Source organism: Ambystoma mexicanum, chromosome 2q (genome assembly GCF_040938575.1).
Source record: "Ambystoma mexicanum isolate Mex_15411 chromosome 2q, UKY_AmexF1_1, whole genome shotgun sequence".
Classification (NCBI taxonomy): domain Eukaryota; kingdom Metazoa; phylum Chordata; class Amphibia; order Caudata; family Ambystomatidae; genus Ambystoma; species Ambystoma mexicanum.
The window spans coordinates 1,427,383,405-1,427,402,415 of NC_090924.1; the positions used below are offsets into that span (position 1 = coordinate 1,427,383,405).

General features: G+C 47.9%; 1 protein-coding gene across 7 annotated transcripts in view; it reads left to right on the forward strand.

Moving 5' to 3' along the window:
- LOC138570219 (uncharacterized) overlaps window positions 1-19,011 on the forward strand; it is a 464,546-nt gene that overhangs the window by 99,909 nt on the left and 345,626 nt on the right. The window contains exon 1 of one of the 7 annotated variants that reach the window (XM_069648946.1): window positions 7,627-7,724. The exons of the other annotated variants lie outside the window; for them this stretch is intronic. The gene's annotated coding sequence lies outside the window, so the exon portion shown is untranslated. Of the gene's footprint in view, window positions 1-7,626; window positions 7,725-19,011 lie in introns of those variants that run through there. 7 annotated transcript variants of the gene reach the window in all.

The window sequence follows — 19,011 nt, forward strand, 5'->3', positions numbered from 1 at the left end:
AGCATCAGGCAGCATATGGGACACACTGGAATGTTTACACAGACTGGAGAGCCTCACCTCATGGTACGGGGGGCTACATCAGGCAGCATATGGGACACATTGGAATGATTACACAGACTGGAGAGCCTCATCTCATGGTACGGGGCAGCATCAGGCAGCATATGGGACACATTGGAATGATTATCAGACTGGAGAGCATCACCTCATGGTACAGGGGCAGCATCAGGCAGCATATGGGACACACTGGAATGATTACCAGACTGGAGAGCCTCACCTCATGGTACAGGGGCAGCATCAGGCAGCATATGGGACACACTGGAATGATTACCAGACTGGAGAGCATCACCTCATGGTACAGGGGCAGCATCAGGCAGCATATGGGACACACTGGAATGATTACCAGACTGGAGAGCATCACCTCATGGTACGGGGGCAGCATCAGGCAGCATATGGGACACATTGGAATGATTACACAGACTGGAGAGCCTCACCTCATGGTACGGGGGCAGCATCAGGCAGCATATGGGACACATTGGAATGATTACACAGACTGGAGAGCCTCACCTCATGGTACGGGGGCAGCATCAGGCAGCATATGGGACACACTGGAATGATTACCAGACTGGAGAGCATCACCTCATGGTACAGTGGCAGCATCAGGCAGCATATGGGACACACTGGAATGATTACCAGACTGGAGAGCATCACCTCATGGTACGGGGCAGCATCAGGCAGCATATGGGACACATTGGAATGATTACCAGACTGGAGAGCCTCACCTCATGGTACGGGGGCAGCATCAGGCAGCATCTGGGACACATTGGAATGATTACAAAGGCTGGAGAGCCTCACCTCATGGTACGGGGGCAGCATCAGGCAGCATCTGGGACACATTGGAATGATTACCAGACTGGAGAGCATCACCTCATGGTACGGGGGCAGCATCAGGCAGCATATGAGACACACTGGAATGATTACACAGGCTGGAGAGCCTCACCTCATGGTACGGGGGCAGCATCAGGCAGCATATGGGACACACTGGAATAATTAGACAGGCTGGAGAGCCTCACCTCATGGTACGGGGGCAGCATCAGGCAGCATATGGGACACATTGGAATGATTACTAGACTGGAGAGCATCACCTCATGGTACAGGGTGGCTACATCAGGCAGCATATGGGACACATCGGAATGATTACCAGACTGGAGAGCATCACCTCATGGTATGGGGGCAGCCTCAGGCAGCATATGGGACACATTGGAATGATTACCAGACTGGAGAGCCTCACCTCATGGTACGGGGGCAGCATCAGGCAGCATATGGGACACATTGGAATGATTACTAGACTGGAGAGCATCACCTCATGGTACAGGGTGGCTACATCAGGCAGCATATGGGACACATCGGAATGATTACCAGACTGGAGAGCATCACCTCATGGTATGGGGGCAGCCTCAGGCAGCATATGGGACACATTGGAATGATTACCAGACTGGAGAGCCTCACCTCATGGTACGGGGGGCTACATCAGGCAGCATATGGGACACATTGGAATGATTACACAGACTAGAGAGCCTCACCTCATGGTACGGGGGCAGCATCAGGCAGCATAAGGGACACATTGGAATGATTACCAGACTGGAGAGCATCACCTCATGGTACAGGGTGGCTGCATCAGGCAGCATATGGGACACATTGGAATGATTACACAGACTGGAGACCCTCACCTCATGGTATGGGGGCAGCATCAGGCAGCATATGGGACACATTGGAATGATTACACAGACTGGAGAGCCTCACCTCATGGTACGGGGCAGCATCAGGCAGCATATGGGACACATTGGAATGATTACACAGACTAGAGAGCCTCACCTCATGGTACGGGGGCAGCATCAGGCAGCATAAGGGACACATTGGAATGATTACACAGACTGGAGAGCATCACCTCATGGTACGGGGGGCAGCATCAGGCAGCATATGGGACACATTGGAATGATTACACAGGCTGGAGAGCCTCACCTCATGGTTCGGGGGCAGCATCAGGCAGCATATGGGAAACACTGGAATGATTACACAGGCTGGAGAGCCTCACCTCATGGTACGGGGCAGCATCAGGCAGCATATGGGACACATTGGAATGATTATCAGACTAGAGAGCCTCACCTCATGGTACGGGGCAGCATCAGGCAGCATATGGGACTCATTGGAATGATTATCAGACTGGAGAGCCTCACCTCATGGTACGGGGCAGCATCAGGCAGCATATGGGACACATTGGAATGATTATCAGACTGGAGAGCCTCACCTCATGGTACGGGGCAGCATCAGGCAGCATATGGGACACACTGGAATGATTACACAGACTGGAGAGCCTCACCTCATGGTACAGGGTGGCTACATCAGGCAGCATATGGGACACATTGAATGATTACCAGACTGGAGAGCCTCACCTCATGGTACGGGGGGCTACATCAGGCAGCATATGGAACACATTGGAATGATTACACAGACTGGAGAGCCTCACCTCATGGTACTGGGCAGCATCAGGCAGCATATGGGACACACTGGAATGATTACACAGACTGGAGAGCCTCACCTCATGGTACTGGGCAGCATCAGGCAGCATATGGGACACACTGGAATGATTACACAGACTGGAGAGCATCACCTCATGGTACGGGGGCAGCATCAGGAAGCATATGGGACACATTGGAATGATTACCAGACTGGAGAGCCTCACCTCATGGTACTGGGCAGCATCAGGCAGCATATGGGACACATTGGAATGATTACCAGACTGGAGAGCCTCACCTCATGGTACGGGGGCACCATCAGGCAGCATATGGGACACATTGGAATGATTACACAGACTGTAGAGCCTCACCTCATGGTACTGGGCAGCATCGGGCAGCATATGGGACACATTGGAATGATTACACAGACTGTAGAGCCTCACCTCATGGTACGGGGGCAGCATCAGGCAGCATATGGGACACATTGGAATGATTACACAGACTAGAGAGCCTCACCTCATGGTACGGGGGCAGCATCAGGCAGCATATGGGACACACTGGAATGATGACACAGACTGGAGAGCCTCACCTCATGGTACGGGGGCAGCATCAGGCAGCATATGGGACACATTGGAATGATTACACAGGCTGGAGAGCCTCACCTCATGGTACTGGGCAGCATCAGGCAGCATATGGGACACATTGGAATGATTACACAGACTGGAGAGCCTCACCTCATGGTACGGGGGCAGCATCAGGCAGCATATGGCACACATTGGTATGTGTAAGTAAACAAGGATGGCAAAAATGTGCGTGACATAGTCATAGCGGGTAAGCTATAGTATGGGGTTGTAATATAGAAAGATCCATGGAGCGCAGCATAAAAGATTTCAAAATGAAAGGAAAAGGGCGGGAGTGCATTAACAACTGGATGTTAATAGAGAATAGCTCTGGACTTCAAAAATACATTATCCATCCAACCCGTTAGGGCCTCACACAAAAATATATTCATTTTTTCCCACAGCGAACTTAACAACGTCTCTTTTTAAAATTTCGATTACATTTATTCGATATTTTGGAGACAATGGGAGCAAGAATAGGCATGGCAAGACATGGACGCCTGTGCCCACCATGCAAACCAGAAAACCCGATGGAAACATTGAAACCTCTCTTTCTGCACAACCCCGCCACTGCCAGTGATGGATTCATGTGTTTTGGGAAATATGATCATGATGTTTGTATTTTAATCAACGGAGTCTTTTTGGGCGCGCGACGTGTATGCACGTCCACTTGGACTGTCTCTGGCAGGGGTTCGATTGTGCTCACACATTCCTCTTACCTTCTTAAAAGGATGCTTTAATTAAGCAATAAGCCCCGAGTCGTGGTGGGCGCGGCTAGGCCGTGGGCATGGATGGTTGGTTGGTCGTTGCAGATGGATGGTGGGTGCAGGTGAACATTGGTGTACCTGGGCGGCACTGACGTCATCTGGCAGGGAACCAATGCCATTCAGTGGCTGACCAGCAGCCCTTTAGACGTGAGTGTTGACTGGGTAGACATTCGTCGGGTGTGAAGGCATTGATTTCCAAGCCACAGGAGAAGGAGAATGTAGCTGACCCAGTGCTTAATTTGTGGGGGCCGGTTGCCAGGGCTCAGCCCTGGCACTTATTGTGTCAGACTCACTTTAATGATGAAGTGGTGATAGTCAGTGCATCCATCAACCACAATGAGCAGGTGCGAGCTGTAGCGTAACTAACCCCAAATATGTCGCCACCACCGTGGGGAGCAGCTATGGGTGGTGGCAGCAGCAGTGGGGAAGTGCCCACCCGCAGGGTCACAGGAGTGCTAGGAAATATTTGAGCCCTGGCACTCATTTACAAAATAAGCACTGCAAATATCCAAAGAGTATATTTTGTGTCAATTAGGCATGAGTCACAGCCCTCACAGCCTCATTAGTGAGTGTATTTTCCCTCTAGCAGTGGTCTTCAAACTTTTTTGGCCAGGGCCCCCCTGAGCAAAATTTGGGCAGGTCGGGACCCCCCAGAAATGCCAAATGGACAGTATATATTGCGCGCCGTCACCTGCTCCCATCAAAGTCGCTGGGCTCCCTCATCCCACTCCTACCCAGTCGCTGGTCTCTCCCCACCCCATCACACACCCAGGGCTCTCCCCACTCTGCTCCCATCACTATCCCATGGTTCCCGCCCATTGTGCTCCCACCATAGTCCCTCGGTTCCCCCATCCCGTTCCCAACACAGTCTGAGGGCCAGTGGCGCGGCTGGTGAATCTTTTTTAAGTGGAGGGGCATTAAGGGGAGGTTCGGGGGGGTTTGCCCCTGTGAATTTTTTTTTTAAATAATAGGTTAAAATGTTGCATTGTAGAGCATACTTTTAACAAAAAATGGGTAAATAGCCAAACAGTTTGCAATTGTTGCTGGGAGTCCAGGGGGCAGGCATTGATATTTTATTTCTATCGCGCTCGTACACAAGTGTTTCAGAGCGTGACAAGGCAAGGGAGGGGAACAGAGGAGAATAAAACAGCGATCTTACTAGGCCCAGTGACATTGAGAACGCGCAAGTGTGAGGGGAAAAGTGCATGGAAGGGGGGAGAAGTGGAAAGTGCGAAGCAGAGGAGAAACAGATAAATAACAATAAATAAATAATAAAGGCAACAAACAGTGGTAGTGCAGCCAGCAATTTGCAAGTGCTACGTTTAAGGCAGCAGACAGGGTAGGTCTGATAAGTGCAGGAAGAAAGATGGTTCTCCTCAAGTTTTAGAGTGGCAGGGCGCTGTTCCAGAGGGAGGCCCCAGCCGAAGACGGAGATCTACCCCCAGCTCGTTTCTTTGATAAACGACTGACCCTGAGGGAGTTGGAGGTAGAGGAGTGAAGAGCTCGAGAGGGGAGGTATTTGCGGAGGAATAGCTGAAGGTATTTTGGACCGAGGCCCCAGAAAGCCTTGTGGACAAGGCAGAGGGTTTTGAATGATAGATGTCCGGTAAAAAGATACCATCCCTGTCCCCTGGGCCCCACTGGTCCTAACACAATGAACATGATTATGTGTATATGCAAGGCGCTGCACATTCATACAGCAATCACTCTATCATTCACATGAGCATCCATCACCATACACTCACTCATAACGCATCCATACACATGTTTAAATAAAAACAATGAACATAAACGTACCTTCTGCATTGGCCTGTGTGTGGGTGCTGCTCCAGCTGCTCTGTCCGTATGTGCGAGGAGGCGCAGGAGCTCCCCCTCGGACATACAGACATGCAGTGCCCCAGCCAGCATTTCCAATGAGCTATGCAATGCTGGCGAAGCAAAACGCCCCAGCACTTGCATGGCTCAGTGAGCATGTGCGGCTGGGGAACTAAACTGAACTGTCAAAGGGAAACAGTGTTTCCCTTTGACAGTTCAGCCAGCCCAGGAGCACTCCATTAGCTGGATAAAGCAGCTGAGGGAGTGCTCACTGTTTCACTGGGCTGGCTCCTTAGCTCCTCCATAATGGGTGAGGGGCCACTATGCAGTTAGTAATGTTGACCATTGTTGCTGAATATATCACAATTTACTTACATTTTAACACAAAGCACCCCTTTGGGTACTATTGAAACAGTGGGCTTCATAACTACTCTGGCGGTAGATGTGCCGGTAAAACCGGCACGGCTGCCACTGGAGTTGCATCCGGGTCTGGCACCCGCGAATGGGCAATTACTAGGTCATGCCGAGTTAGGCGGACATGATAATTGCCCTTTCGAAGGTGCCGGTAGATCCCCATTCCCATTTGAGCCCCATATGGCTCAAATGGGAAGGGGGAGCTCGGATGCACCGGCACTGTTAATAACGGTGCTGGTGCATCCGACGAGCTGAGGTCAGACCTGGCGGGGGCTGTCAAGCACCCACGAGCACAACTCTTACTATGGCGGAACGGTAGCAACGGTGCCGGTAGCTTACCAGCACCGTTGTTACTGGTCCGCCATAGTAGTAATGAGGCCCAGTCTGTGACTAAAGGAATGAATATCCATTTACAACTGTGGGCCACTTTTTCATTGTTGCCTGAGACAGTTTCATGCTTCAGCCCGCCCATGTGGGCCACCCCTGCCCATTTCTTCCAATCTAAAAAAAAAAAAAAAAAAAAAAAAAAAAAATCTTTTTTCATGCTGAGCTCTCAGGGCCCCCCTGGGATGCACCCGCGGACCCCTAGGGGGTCGCGACCCACAGTTTGAATACCACTGCGTCTAGCTCAAGAGTGTACTTGGAGGGGGCATTATGGTCACCAAATATTCACAAGAGGCCCAGGTTTGGCCTTTTGATTATTTGAAGTTAGGAGCAAGTGGGTCAAATCCACTTGAACTGGTTTCCACACTAAGGGCCTGCTTAGTTTGGCGGTAGTGGTAATACGTCTAGTATTTTAGAATAATGGATGTTTTACCATTCTGCCAAACTTCACGGTACACTACCAATGCTCTTGATTTGCACCGGCCTTTCGGTTACCTCCCCACAAAAGCATTACCACGTGTGGTAATTGCCTCATGTGGTAACAAAAAATCCACATGGATTCGTATGCGACTTCAAAATTGAGACTAACTTAAGGGACCCTTAAAATTCCTGCATACTTACCGCATTTTGCAGCGGTTCTGGGGAAATAGCACCAAACGTGTAATCAGGCATACGTCAAAGCTTCTCCCGGCGGGGGCGGACTTGGAACCAAAAGTGTCTTGGAAATAATTTTTAAAGTGCCCTCATATATTTTCAGCAAGCCCAACCTTTTTTCCTATGAGAAAATGTGGAAATAAAATAGTGTACCACACAAAAGAGGCCCAGGGTGCTGATGCCTACCTGTAGGCTAGTCCACCTCTGGCCGAAAGGGGGGTCATGTCTTGCTGCCCCCACTGCCCTCGCAGGCCGTGGTCTCTTTCCCTTGGGGCGGTGGCGACGGGCCTGGCGCGGCCCACGTGCTGCTGTGTGTGTTTCTTGGCTGTTGTGTCACTTGTCATGGTGGCGGAATGCCGTCAGGCTGGTTTGGTGGGGCAGTGGGTGTGCAATGGGTTTGACAGCAGGCTCCAGGTTCCCACCCAGCCACCCTTGCACAGGAAAACAGGCACACGCCCGCCGTGCAGCATCAGCCCCACAACTGACGAGGAGCTCCACGCACGAGAACATCGGGGGAGCAGCTCGCGGCCCACGGCCTCAGGGACCCAGAGGACCCGGTGAGAACACGTTTAGGCGCCAGAGACGACCTTAGGGCGTGACCTCTGCAGAAAGAACTGGTTAAAGGGAGCGCATGTGGGCGGTGTCTGCGTAAATGCTACTGTGCCCTGTGACCGTTCTTACAGCGGAAGAGCACAGTCAGGGGCGTCTGCACTAGATGACTTGTAAGGCATGTTGAGGCCTGAGATGAGTAAAATGTTGAGCAGGGTGTGGTTGTGTGCAGATGGCGAAGGTCAGGCACAATTACAAAATCGGTTTCAATCCATCCGAGATGCCCCTGCTAGGCACAAGAAGAGGAACAAAAAAACACAATGGGCCTCATTACAAGTTTGGCAGTATTTCGGTGGTAAATCTGGTGAAATACCGCCAAACTGACTTTCTGTTAGCACGACTTGGCCCTGTGGATTTACAGCGGGATTACAAGCGATAGTAGGTGGTGCAAATCCACAGGTTTTGGAGTCGATAGGACTCCGTAGGGATTTTGGGAGAATTACCGCCGGCGGTAATTCGACCAATTTTTGACAGCAAGGTGGCGGATTTACCTTCAACTTTTAGCTGGGGGACAATCCTTCACCTCACTGCCAAACCTGTAGGACGGCAGTGCGGTAATGCGGCTTTAATACAGTGAGTTACCACAGCTTTATCTCCGCTTTTTCACGCTCCGCCATACTCATAATGAGGCCCAATGGACACTGTACAAGATCACACAGTGCAGCGTTGAGATTTAAACTCACAACCTGTTGTCTTCAAGCCCAACCAAAGCGCTGAATCTCTGTCGTCTGGAGAGGAGAGAGTCTGCATTGGCTTCAGGTGGCAGAATGGGGAACTTGGGAAGATCTCTGAGGTGGGAAGGACCAAAGGGCCTGCTGTCTCTTGATGGGAGGATGGTTTACTTTCCACGCATGCCATGAGTCTCACACACATGGGGTTCCCTCTGGACATCAGATGAAGTGGTAAAGTTCCTTTCAGGTGAATAGTGTGCTGGGCTGCGCCCCTCCAGTACAGGCTGGATGAGTAGCCTGGAGCCATCCTAGAGACTGGAAGTGAATACTGGGAGCTGAACCTGTGGTCATTGTAGAATCACACAGTGGATAAAGTCTCCCTACTCGGGAGCAGCGGGTTTCCACGTTTGTGAGCTCAGGTATTTACCTTAGGTGGCGGTTGTAGTTTAGGGGTGTATTTTCTGGGTTCGTGGGACTATTGCTACTTTCACTGCGTCCCTTCAATGTGCGTTAGAGGATTGGGGTATTCTCTCGGATACAGGTTGCTGGAGTGTGGTATCGTCATTGTTCTCGGTTATTGGGTAGGGCAATCCTCTTTCAAATGAGCCGGTGGGTTTGGTTTCCTGCATGAGATGGGTTAGCGAGTTGGGTATTCCATTTTGAGGGTTAGAGGATTGCTGGTTTCCATGTGAGAGGATTAGCGGGTTGTGGTATCCCCCTTTTGAGATGGGGTTGGAGTATCCTCTTTGAGATGAACCGGTGGGTTTGGTATCCTACTTGAGATGGGTTAGTGAGTTGGGTATTCCATTTTGAGGGTTAGAGGATTGCTGGTTTCCATGTGAGAGGGTTAGTGGGTTGTGGTATCCCCCTTTGGAGATGGGGTTGGAGTATCCTCTTTGAGATGAACCGGTGTGTTTGGTATCCTACTTGAGATGGGTTAGTCAGTTGGGTATTCCATTTTGAGGGTTAGAGGATTGCTGGTTTCCATTTGAGAGGGTTAGTGTGTTGTGTTATGCCCCTTTTGAGATGGGGTAGGAGTATCCTCTTTGAGATGAACCGGTGGGTTTGGTTTCCTGCTTGGGATGGGTTAGTCAATTGGGTATTCCATTTTGAGGGGGAGAGGATTTCTGGTTTCCGTTTGAGAGGGTTAGTGGGTTGTGGTATCCCCCTTTTGAGATGGGGTTGGAGTATCCTCTTTGAGATGAACCGGTGGGTTTGGTATCCTACTTGAGATGGGTTAGTGAGTTGGATATTCCATTTTGAGGGTTATAGGATTACTGGTTTCCATTTGAGAGGTTTAGTGGGTTGTAGTAACCCCCTTTTGAGATAGGGTTGGAGTATCCTCGTTGAGATGATGAACCGGTGGGTTTGGTATCTTGCTTGAGAGAGGTTAGTCAGTTGGGTATTCCATTATGAGGGTTAGAGGATTGCTGGTTTCCATTTGAGAGGTTTAGTGGGTTGTGGTATGCCCCTTTTGAGATGGGGTTGGATTATCCACTTCGAGATGAATCGGTGGGTTTGGTATCCTACTTGAGATGGGTTAGTCAGTTGGGTCGTCCATATTGAGGGTTAGAGAATTGCTGGTTTCCATGTGAGAGGGTTAGTGGGTTGTGGTATCCCCCATTTGAGATGGGGTTGGAGTATCCTCGTTCAGATGAACCGGTGGGTTTGGTATCTTGCTTGAGAGGGGTTAGTCAGTTGGGTATTCCATTATGAGGGTTAGAGGATTGCTGGTTTCCATTTGAGAGGTTTAGTGGGTTGTGGTAACCCCCTTTGGAGATAGGGATGTGGCTTTGGGTGTCATTTTAGGAGTGGATTATGGCACCCTTTTAAGATGATCAGTGTCTTGAGATATCCTTTCAGATCATAATTAGTGAGGCTCCTCATGTCTACATGTTTTAGTGGGTTTGTATATTCCATTTGAGGTGGAGAAGTGGATTGGCTGCTCCCTTTACAATGGCTAGTGGATTGGGTTGGCTCCGTTGTCATTTATTGGGTTGCGGTAGCTGCTTTTAGGTGGGGTTTCAGGTTGGATTGAGCTCTTTGAGGTGGTATTGGGTGGTATTAGCTCCTTTGAGATGGAGTTTTGGGTTGGGATATCCCATTTCAGATGGAGAAGTGCATTGGGTTGGCCCTTTCCAGATGATTTAGAGGCTTGTATTATCCTGATTGGTGTGGATTAGTGGGCCGGGTACCTTTTGGGATTGGTTGGTTAGATCACGTTGGGATTTCCCAGTGGATGTTGGTGATTCCCTTGAGATGAGTTATGTGTGGTGTTTCTCTCTTTTGAGACAAGTTAATGGACTGAGGAATTCATAATGTTGTTATAAGTGGTTTATGTCTGGAAAAAAGGGGGTGGGAAGATTGGGATTATCATCGCACTATGTAGCGGTATTCATGTTTAGAATTCAAACAGTGCCGCTGTACCTGTCCACAATAGGGAAGTCTTCTGTATTATCCCCCACAATTTAAATTGAAATCAAATAACTTATTGTGGATACGTGGCCCTGCGTCCTGTAAACAATGCTATTACTTTGAACATTATATTTTCATACATTTGTAACAGTATTTCTGTACTCGTTGCTAGCATTGCATAAAAATCATCATGTTCCATTCTTTAGTGCTGAGAAACAGACCTCGGCCTAATGGTTCAGTACATGCACATGAATCATCATATTATATCCTTTCATATTGATAAACAGAGCTCCACCTACACATGTTTCAAGGAATCTGCTCTTCATCAGGGCTTCAAATCTATGTGCTGTTAGAAACGTCCGGTGTCTACATCGAAGCATTATATCAGTATTTTTAAATTATGTTGATTGTCATATCGTTGTGAGACTGATTATAACAGTAAAAAGAAAAAAAGAGCAAAACAGCAAATTAATATAAATATGTTAGGTGACTCTAGCCAGGTATAGCGGGGCAACTGCCAGATTTCTCCAGGAACATGGCAATGGGGCGGTTACGGTCTCATTGGAAGCTTATAGGCTACAAGCCAGACAAGCTGCATTGTATGGAGCAGAATTGTGGGGGGAGACACAAACTGTAGTAATCTTACAGTTAGAGAATACATTTGTCAAGAACCTCTTAGGCCTGCCCATGAATGCCCCAAATATGCCTGAGTTTTTGGAGACCAACTTACAGAAAATCACCCCCATACACAAGTCTAAACCCCTTTATTATTGGGTTAGAATGCGGGTCCCGCCCAGGTTGATTAGATGGAGAGAGGCAATGGCATAGTTAATTCTGGAGTGCACTGAATTTTATGGGGTGTAGAATTAAGCGTTCTGTTAAAAGTGCATTTTAAGAAAATTGCAGTGTGAAGTTTTTGAACAAATACGCGGATCAGACTGTCTCTTAAATTAAACAATCCCTGGATTGCAAGGAGCACTTAGATCAAGTGCAACCAAAGTGTAATGATGTGAAAATGATGTGTTATTTATATAGCGCCTTAATCCAAAGCGCTTTGCAGAGCATATATTCTACATACAATATCACCCAACCGAAATTGGTACTCATTTATCGACCTCGGAAGGATAAAAGGCTGAGTTGGCCTTGCCGGGATTCGAACCTGCGACCTGCAGATCATGCTCAAATCGCAGCAGCGAGCACTCAACCCACTGAGTTATCTTACCGGCTTACCGGTACCTGAGAACATTACACATAAAATTACGCTTCGGTATGGTGATATATCCATTCATGTACACTTGGCGTAAAAAGGAACAAGAATCTTGTTCCTTTTATGTTATTTTGTCCCAGATATTTCAACTTGCGGAAGGGATACCTACAAATCCTACTTCTGACAAGATCAATTAGAACTGCCTCGCAAGCCATGGCACTATGTTGTGCATCGGATGATCAACTGGCAGTTCATTCACCCCTGCTAACCTCCTTTCTCTTCCCTTCTCCTTCCCACCTTCGTTCTCTTCCCAACTTGTTCAGTTTGCTTACTAGTCGCCTGATGCACCTCCAGAGACTCACAGGTCCCAGGCTCCCTCTCCAGTCGTGCACTTGCCTCCGGGCCTCTGCACTTTCCCTGGCACTACTGCACTCAGAATACGCTCCATGAGAGGGGCAACCACTCAGCACTTAAACCAGGCCCCTGCTGGAGTGGGCACACTTGTCCCCTTCCCCCCTTCCTCGCACATACACGACCTTGCATGTACGAGGCCTAGGAAGACTTCTGTGCTGTCCTCCCTCTTTGTGCCTGAAATACATGTACATAGGCTCATTAGTGATGACCAACCACCAATCAATCTGAATGTAGCCAGGCCTAGTACAGTCGTTTTTCGATTGTATGCTCTTTTCCTTTTCCCCCCTTTGTCTAATTCCTCCTGTCATTCACTTGTACTAGTAGAAATGCCTCTGGCCTAGCATGCTAGTTATTTTTGTTAGATCATTCGGAAACTTCAAGGCCTAAGAATGACAACTGTATTCCCTTGTTCCTGTCCCGCCTGGATGCACTTTGAAGCACTTCACTTGTGTATGTCGCTTTATAGATAAACAATTACAATGAAAATTCGGTGGCCAATGATCTTGTCCTGGCATGGAGGAGAAGAATGAGTACATCAAATGGTTGTTAGATCCAATTTTTTAGTATTTAGCACGAAAATGTTGAAACTTAATCCATCAATGACTTGCGCTAGCACTTGATTGTGATTCGAACTATCGATACTGCTTATCGGGGGGAGGGGTGTACCGTAACTATGTATTCTTTATATCACAATTTTAATATGGTGATTGGGTCAATATCGGCTATTGGCAAGTAGAAGGAGAAAATGAACTCTTGCCAATGGAGAGATGGTGATTTTGTATGGAAAATGTTCTGCCTTGTTTTTGGATGTCGCATTGTTATTGATATCGACTGTATGTATTATTATTGCCTTCCTTCTTACTATAATGAAATGTCTTAGGCACTTTTTGCTTTTAAGGCTAATTTGCCGAAATAAAGCGACTTTGACTTGACTTGATAAATGGGTTAAAACCAGCCTTTTAGTTTCACTTTCAATCCTTAGAGAGCCTGCACAGTCTACGTTGCGTGGTTGCACAGATGTAGTGAGAAACTTAATGACACACCTTATACATGTGTCCATCCTCGTCTTAATCGACACTCCCTCTTGTACTCTTCAGATCCCAGCAGGAACTATGTTCAGAGATGATGCAGTGTGACGATTCTTTGTCTTGGCTCGACTGGCTTCTCGCTCCAAATCAAACAGTCCTAACCATTAATAAGTAAGGGCACCAATCACTCTTAATGCTATAGATCCACCAATCACCCTGTAAGGTACACTACAATCAGCCATTGACTCACCTGCTATCATTTTTCTCCCGTGTAAGGGACGCCATTTGCAGCTTGTCCACACTGCTGGCTGCCACCATTTTGAGACTGCCATTTATAGTCTTTGTTAAAATGTAAAAACAAAAGAAGGGCTAATTTTACCATCCTCATTGTGCTGAGTCACTATCACAGTGGCCATCTTCTAGTTCCCAGTCTTGCACTAAATATAGAGATGTGTCTATAAAAATACATAATAAGACTCCAGTCAAGCTTTATTGGGATCAAAGCCTTTGTAATCTAAGTGTTCCAGTAAATGTACATGAGCTAGTGTCTCTTATAGGTAATCGACAAAATAGGTATTCAACAGCTCACAAGGGTTCTAGTGCGTCTTCGGTTTTGCCACATATCGAGTACAGTGCCGCTACATTGTTGTGTAAGTAACAATATATATATTTTGCAAGTTAATTTTCAACTACTCCATGGGCCTCATTATGAGGTTGGTGCTAAACGGCCTGTGTGACCGGCAGGTTGCAGCCAACCCTGTAACACTGAAATGGGCGCCTGACTACCCGGTGCCACCGGGACATTCCAAGTCCCACTGGTGCGGGAAGTCAGGCGCCAGATTTTGTGACTCCCCATTTACACAGTGTCCCCGTTAGCGGTGATGGCTTTTCTGTGAAGAATCTGCTTTCTGGGGCTGCTGCGCACGGTGGCGTCAGACCTGTCAACCGCAGTGGCCCCGGCAGGCAGACTCGTAGTGTGACAGTCTGGAAAAAAGCTTACCGGCCCCCTCGTTTCCAGACCGCCACACTTGTAATGAGGTCCCATATCTCTAAAGTGAATCTGAATGGCACCTTCCTTTCAATGTCTCGTCATTAATCATATTCAATTCAAGTTATTCAAAATCCCCTTGTATTGGAGTTGAGGTGCTTGGCTCGAACCTCCATGTATTTAGAGTTACATCATGCATTCCATGCATTCCATGCAAGCACACTTAGAAACTCAGTCTATAATGTTACATAATGGACCTATGGCCAATAATACAGGTGTGCACCTACTGTTCCTTCATTATTGCATATAATTATCTAGTTACCATTTTTCATTGTTAACGGGTGATATTAATTAGCACCAATATAATGGCCCCCCAACTTCCTTCCTGGATCTGTGATAACAATGGAAAGGCTGGTTACAGTTAATATACCCAGTTTGTGATAATGCTATGAACAACATAAGGACTATTCTCAGCAACCTTGATAGCTGCTTATAGATCCTGTGAGAACATATGCGTCATGCAATCATTTCAAAAACACAAACAATTCATTGTCCTGATTCAGTCCATCTTTTGTGGCTTTTATGTTAAAAATCAATTGCGATTCAGCTTTCTGAAAAGACCTTCTCTGCATCCTCCTCTGATGTCAGCATGTGCTGCCAGGCATCCAAAAAAATCATGTGGATGTGTCGAGTTCCAGTGTTCTGTAGTTGCATTTTGCATGTTCGTAATTCTTATCACATGCAAATGCTCTCTGATTCTGAATCTCAGTCCTCTCTTTGTACTACCAATGTAGAATGCATGGAATATGCACACAATAACATATACAACACATGCCCTTCTGCAATCAAGGAATTCATTGATGCTATCCTTCCTTTAACTATAGGTCACATATTCTTCAGTTTTAGACATTGCAAACCTACACATGTTACATGTAGTGCACTTATAGAAACCTTTAACTCTTGCAATTAACCAAGTCTTACTCTGCTCAGATTTCCTTGTTGCCAAAAAGCTTGGATTCACCCTTTGTGCAGCAGTGCCCTCGTTTTTATATGTAACTAGTGTACAGGCCTGTGTACACGGGCCAAAGTGCAGGTTTTCATTAACACAGGAGGAGCACTGGGTATCTTAAGCCTACAGCTCCCTCTAGCGGTGACAACAGGCGAAGCTATGCGAATTGGACCACTGTCCGCTGAGCATTGTGTGCGTTCTGGCAGCCTCTAGTGGGAATGACAGCATCGTCCAAACATACATCTGGCCCTTTGTTATATAGTATGATGCTTGGTTTAGAATCAAATCAATTCCTAATGTCACTGCCAGCCATCAAGATTCCAATTCTTGTTTAAAATCTAGTACAATGTGTGTGTATGTGTGCGCGCGCGCTGAGTATGTAGTGATGAACCTCACCCTATCTGTGTTATCTTAATTCCTATTTTTATTCCCTGCCATCAAAAACTCATTTCTTGTCTAGTGTCCGAGTTGTTTCACTGATTGTTTCAGTTTTGCTTTTTAATATCCTCTATCAACAAATTGCTCTCTGGTAAAGTCTAGTTCTTGATTGCAAGAAGCCTCCTTAGTAAACTTTCTCCTGGGTGAAATAAATTCACTTTTGAGAATTTCAGTGATCGTGCTGTGACTTCGGCAACTAGTTTCCTGCAGACCAGAATTCACCTTTTTTCTCCCTAAATGTTGAATTTTCAATTCTAGTATTCTGAATTGCAAAATGCAGATCTTGGAAGTCTGTGGGCCTCATTACACGTAGTGCGTTAAGGGTTTACCGGTACCGGTAAGGGCACCGGTACCGGTAAACCTTTACCGCCTTGCTACGAGGTCCCTTTGCGGGTTGGTACTTTAACGCCTGCTTTTTAGCAGGCGTTAAAAACCAACCCGCAAAGGGACCAGTGGAGCTAATTACGGTACCGCAATTTACGGCGGCGTAATTAGCGCCTTCCCCATTCCCATAGAGCCCTATGGGGCAAAAATGGGAATGGGGAAGGGCAATAGTGGAAGGGGTAATTACCGCCCCACCAACCTTGGAATGGGGCGGTAATTCCCCTTTCCACCAAGGCGGTGCCGGTATTTTACCGGCATGGACCAAGGTGCTAATTGCAGTGTGTCTACCGTGTAATGAGGCCCTATGTGTGTTCTCCTTGCTCTGCACTTAAGCTGTGTATGCCAGCTGTTATTGAGCTATTGAGGGCTGTGTGCTTGATATGGGAAAGCCGATCTTGCGACACGAGTTCTCGTTGTCGCCGCGTTTGATCTGAGGCCGTGGTGCTGCTGGCCTGTGAAGAGAACAGCACAGGCCAGTCTGCTCAACAGTGTAAGAAATATTTTTCAGAATTGTTGGTAAAAGTGGCGATAAGTACACCAGCGCATAGCACCTTCGCAACAAAGTTCAAAAAACTTTGTGGGTAGTATAAAATGAGTTTGCGCGCTTATCGGCCTCCTGTTTTGGAAATGATTTTTTTCCGCTGCATTGAAATCGCTGAACCATTGGATTGCTCGGTCTCTGCTTCTAGTGCTCCCCGGAAGGTTGAGCCCAATGATCGTCATTAGAAAGCACCCCACCTGTTTGAGGTAGGGATGTCTAGCCTCAGCGGCAACCAGTGGAGTGTCCTGGGGATAGGTGTCACACGGTCATATTAAGGAGTTCTGGCGTCGATTTGAGACCCCCACAGCCAAATTAAGTTCTCGTTATCCAGCCTTGAAAGCACCAAGAATTGAATGTTTGGAGTGCCCTATATGGGAGGCTTCGACTCCGTTTTGCCACCCGATGCAATGGAAAATGGCAGGACTGAAGACAGTGTTTAATATGGACCTGTATATAATAATGGGAATCCAACAGGTGCCCCATAGGTTCAACCAAGCGCCATAGCTGAGCGCTAAGGCTCAACCAAGTGCCACAGCTTAGCACTAATTCCCTTGTAGGCCATATCTGTGAGCCAATGCGGAGCGGGCGTGAACGACCTAATTCAGTTTAGGCGACGGACTGACATCTAATCCTCTGGGGTCCAAAGGTAGACCCCCAATCTTTCACAACTATCATAGGCACAATACAGGTCGTTTTCAAGAGATGTCAGGGAGGGGTAGGGTCATGCATACGCCTGAGTGTCATGCAAGCAGCTATCTCATGTGTACCTCATCGTGCCTTCATGGTCACTCCCCCGTGCCTGGATCCGCACACACGAAATGTGCTCCCACCTTAGAACACTCAATCTTCGTACCACATACATCATGACCTTGTGTCCTCTGTCACTGCCCCACCTCCACCAGCTCCAAAACCACTTTGTAGTTCATTGGTGGAATCTCTGCTGAGCCGGACCCAAGCTCAAGCTGAGCACTTCGAAGGTGGCTTCCTCCACTCAAACTCTCCTAAGCTCTTGAGCGACATAGGAGTCAGTTCCAAAGTGCCATTGGAGCGACTCAACAAGCCGGTCTCACAACCACTCAAGAGACATCGCAGGGAGCTCAGGTTCTGCAAGACAGCGATACCCAGGACACCTTTTGGGTGTCGAGCCCGAATTATATCTGTGCGCCAAACTCCTCCCTCAACTGGTCCTGTTGAGACTATAGCTGGACGCCTACCATTGGAAAGGAAATCTGTACAGGAAATCTCAGTTCTGTGCCTCTTCCTATGCGCAAGACTTGCAGTAGAACGCTTTCTCTCGGCCTATCGCAAATAGCATAATTCCAAGGCTCACGCTCAACTGCCTCGTCATACAGGATTTCCAAGAATGAAGCTCGTCGAGTACAATTTGCGAGATATCTTGTACGCGGTCTGTAGCGTAACATATAGGTCCTCATTACACGGTAGGCGGTAAGGGTTTACCAGTACCGGTAAGGGCACCGGTACCGGTAAACCCTTACCGCCTTACTACGAAGTCCCTTTGCGGGACCTGACCTTAACGGCTGGTGTAGACCAGCCGTTAAAGTTGGGACCCGCAAAGGGACTTTGGTGCTAATTACGGTACCGCAATTTGCGGTACCGTAATTAGCCCCTTCCCCATTCCCATTGAGCCCTATGGGGCAAAAATGGGAATGGGGAAGGGCCATGGAGAAAGGGGGAATTACCGCCCCGCCAACCTTGGAATAGGGTGGTAATTCCCCTTTTCTCCATGGTGGTACCGGTATGGTACCGGCGGCAAACATGGTGTTAATACTGCATAACGTGTAATGAGGCCAATACTCAAGAGTGTGACAGAGTAATGTACCCTTTACCTTCTAAAGCCGAGGGGAGTGGTACAGACAAGGGTCTTTAGATCATCAAGCATGGCGTCCCTTGGCTCAGTTGTTTGCCCTGATGGAGGGCTACCGGGCAGAAAGACGCGGAACAACCCGGCTCTAAGGAGGTAGTGGAGGCCACTAGATTCAGCATTCGACCCTTGTGTGGAGTCTGAGTCCAGGAATGTAGAGGGTTACACCTTCAGTGTAGATGACTACATTCTTTGAATGCCGCAATGCACGTAATGTTTACATCGAACCACTCACGGTTAAAATGCACCACAAAATGG